General features: G+C 32.8%; 1 long non-coding RNA gene across 1 annotated transcript; it reads right to left on the bottom strand.

Moving 5' to 3' along the window:
* Window positions 1-1,393: 1,393 nt before the first annotated feature.
* LOC121333137 lies at window positions 1,394-3,913 on the bottom strand. The gene is made up of 3 exons (XR_005952246.1): window positions 3,872-3,913; window positions 3,729-3,742; window positions 1,394-1,489 (listed from the first exon to the last, which is right to left on the bottom strand). It is a non-coding gene; the product is annotated as an uncharacterized LOC121333137 (long non-coding RNA).
* Window positions 3,914-4,212: the final 299 nt, after the last annotated feature.

Here is a 4,212-nt window from a genome sequence, read left to right as displayed (position 1 = left end):
TTTGTGAGCACTGCCTGCTGAACTTCATATTCTGATACTATGTCCTTCACATTTAACTCAAAGCAGTAAAAGCTTCCCATCTAAATACAATAATTTCATTCAGTGGATAAAAATTGAACAGGTGGCAAAATCCTTTGTGCAATATCAGCACAGATGAATAACACATCAGAATTCTTGGTTGTTAATGGCCACCAGATGTCCAGCCAAAGAAAAAGAGACAAAAAATTATCAGCTCTGTGCTACTGAAGTTCTGTAAAAAAACCTTACTGTTGTATATAATAACAACAATCTTAAACAAAACAAAACAAAACAAAAAAGTAGAAATCTAATATCTAACAGGATCATAACAGTCATTCAGTCTCATCAATTTTTGAATTAGGGATAAACACAAATTTCCAATGCTGTAGGAAACAATCATGTATATGTTTCACTCATAATGAGAAACAAGTAATTTGAAGTCAGTCAGATGGGCAAGGAATCATTGAAAGGTAGAGAATTAATCTTAATATACTCTTCTTTTAAACATCTGAATGACATGTGAAACAGTCAAGAAATATTGAGATTTAAAAAGTTTAAAACATGATTTTTAAAATTATATCAGACAGAAATACTCTAAAACAACCAGTGATATTTATATAGAGCATCCAGGCTTCATGATAACATCCCAACAGGTTGTGTGTATAGGACACACTGAAGTGATGTGACACAGAACATCACTCAGAAGAAAGCTTTTCATTTTCCCACACAGATACACAAAAAAACCCAATAATGTCTAATATATTCAGGTTTTTTTTCCAGATGTCTAATTATCTAGCTCTTAATAACTAAAATAGTCTCTGGAAACTGATACTCTGAAACTGAGAAGTCAGCTTTATCTACAGAATTTCAAACTAAATAGTCATGAGGCTATAACAGGGATGTCATAATAGGCTAAAATACTGATTTTTATTTACTGTTTTCTATTCATTTTTTCCTCAAGTAAAGACCTGTAAGCCTCTAGAGAATACCAAAACCCTGTGTGCTACTCTACTTGCTATATAACATTAATACCTACACTTACAAATAAATCAGATAGAGGCAGGCAGCACTTCAACAGTCTCCTCTGAGGAGCTCCTCTACTTAATTATATGTGTTTGTAGCCACTGATGTGAAGCTGAATAGGTTCAGCTGTGTGGACTCTGTGTGTTTTCCCAAAAAAGACAGAGCTACAGAATAATGTCATTTGGCTCTCTGCAACAGTTTGTAAAACAGAATTAGCTCTTTCTAAAAAACAATACAATATCATCTTAATTTCACTGAACACTTTTCCTGAAGCAATACTGAAGTAGAACCTCTTTACCAATAGATACTTCAAATAAATTCCTTTTTTTTTTTTTTTTAATATTTTGGATTTGCTCAGGAATTCAGAATCAAAAAAGGATTAAAAATACTTAAGGTGGCATGGTTTCCAGATAACCAGTAGGTTAACAACTCTCTTTACTCTTCTCTCCTGCAAGGAAACAGAAATTGATTGGAACTCTCATTTTGTTTCAGTAGCTCTCAGAGTTTAACTACAGGAGTGCACGAACTTTACATGAGAGGGATAGCTCAAAAGATCCAAAATTTTAGATAGAGTTTATTCATTTAATAAATAAATGCTTTTCTATTCTGAAAGATTACTACAACTGCAAGCAATAGGAGAAAAATCCACTGTTAGAAATTACTTTGTAACAAGAAGCAATAAAATAAGTTTTCTTCCAGAGTTTTCTTTTTGAATACAGTTCAGTTCTCAAAAGTACTTTTATATTAATAAACAAATCCTTCATACTCATAAAGTTGTTACAGTTCTCCCATGAGTTCAATAGCATTTATTCCACACTCAGTTTCAGTATGTTTATACCATAACAGTCATCTAATATAAAAAAGTAATGCAAAAATGAAGTGTATTTTTAGGCTTTCTAAAAAACATCTTCTCCTGATTTAGAATTACATGTATGGAAATGATTTTTTAGAAAAGTATTGCTGGATATATGATTGGTGATAGGCCACAATTTTAACTATAAAAGGTTGGGGTTTTTTAAATACACATCCAAGTAATATGGAAAGAAGACTACGAGAAGGAAAATAAAATGCAGACCTTGCTTTCATAGCAGTGTTGCTGTGGTAATAAAGATATTTTAAGCTCTTTGTTATGCTCAGATTTCTCTGCTGTTTGCAAGTTTAAATGACTATTGAAAGCAATCTCTGCTACTGAAAGTAAATGGTGTCTCTTCTATAGTGGATAAGTGCTGAAGTACCACAGTGCTGCTGTGGCTAAAGATTGTTGTCCTTAAGAACATAATTAAATTATATGTGAATAGAGCAGTTAAATAGCTAGATAAGCAATGAAGATAAATCAGGTAAAAATTCAGAGATAAAACTCTGCCTTTCCTGAGACACTTAGCTGAAACCAAGGACCTGAACATTCTGTTTTGAATTGTTCTTTACTGTCTCTTCTGCCTGACATTAGTGAAAAGAAAGACCTTTCTTTAAAAACATAATTTTAAAAATACCCAGTGGGAGTAAACAGACTGTCTAGAATGGAAAAATCACAATGACTGCAATGATATCTCATCTTCACAGAAGCAAGATAAAGTGTCAACAACAGTGAGAAAGAGGAAAAAGGTGACACACAAAGATAGCAGGATTTTTGTCTTCCCTGATCCAAGTCCAATCAAGCAAGTGTGGAGGGGAAAACTGACAATGGAGAAAACAGGCAGTCTAGAATTAAAGAAAAAAATATTTATCTGACAGGAAGTCAAACTATATCCAGCTTTATCCAAACCAGCATGAATTATACACAATAAAGCCATTTTTCCTCTTGCCTTTGGAGACTGACTTGAAAGAGAATCTGGACACAGCTAAAGGTACCAACTGCCTAAATTCAAAGAAGTTTGAAAAGAATTGACTTGTCTTCCTTCTCTGTCCTTTCATATCTAATTAAAAATCTTTCACATAAGTACTTTTTCTTTGTGAACAGGTTGACTTTGACACTACAAGGATTTAATTTTTTGACTTCAAAGGACTTCACATGCTGACTTGTAATGTAAAGGCTAGTTTTATCCATAAACAACTAATATATCTTATCCACCGAACTTTGAGGATTTATACTTGTCTTTTGTTATAACAAACAGCTGTTTTTGAAATGGAGCATGACCTGCTTTAGATTAATCTAATTGGGTGCATTTTCCATTATTGTAGACTAATTTAAAGGGACTTCAAGGGTCCAGTTTCTCAGCTGCTTAATATCAGAGAGTTTTCAATAGAAATATGCAAATTTTAAAGATCTGTGTCTATACACATATGTAAAATAGAATTTGTTTTGCACAACAGTAAGATTTTAAAGTAGTCATTTATTATACAAATGTTTTTCAGCTTAAAATAGGGCAGAGTTAAAAAGAGTAAGATTTAAGTTCCAAATATGTTATAAATTAGAAATCATTTATCTCAACATTCATGTAGGCTTTTATATTTCAAACTTGAATAGCATTAGCTTGTTCTTCACGGTGTTTAGGGCTTATGTTAATTATTAGAATAAGCTTCACTGTAAATAAAGCTTATGTGAAAGTTCTATAACACACAGATAATAATACACAGTAATACACACAGAAGTATTTCTTGTATGCAAACACAAATTAAAGTTGAAAAAATATGTTTTGTATTGCTTTATTCTCATTTTCTTTATCATAGGTTTTTATATGTTTACTTACCATTTTCCAAAATTCTGTAAAGAAGAAGGAACACAGTTATTAGCATGAATATGTATTTTTACTATATAATTAAGCAAAAGTGTGAAAAAAAAATACACAGAAGAGATTAATTCCCTTCTAATGGGTTTGAAGGGCAGGTTTACCTTTGTACCAGGATCACAGAACTACAGAACTTCCTGCGCTGGAAGAGACCCACGAGGATAAGCATGTCCAACTTCTAACTTCAAAAAGGGAAACATAAAAGCTAAACCACTTGTCTAAGGGCATTTCCCAATTGCTTCTTGTACACTGACAGGCTTGGGGTTGTAACCACTCTCCAGCGGAATTTGTTCCAGTGTTTGACCATCCTCCCAGTAAAGAATTTTTATCTGATATCTAATCTAAACTTACAACTACAAATTTAGGCCATTCCATCATGTGACCAGACACCAGACAGTAGAGATCAGCACCCCAACTCTGTCCCTATCATGAGGAAATTGTCAAC

This window comes from Onychostruthus taczanowskii, unplaced genomic scaffold, assembly GCF_017590055.1.
Source record: "Onychostruthus taczanowskii isolate IOZ18803 unplaced genomic scaffold, ASM1759005v1 scaffold16, whole genome shotgun sequence".
Taxonomy (NCBI): Eukaryota; Metazoa; Chordata; class Aves; order Passeriformes; family Passeridae; genus Onychostruthus; species Onychostruthus taczanowskii.
This window is presented reverse-complemented; position numbering and strand designations above follow the sequence as displayed.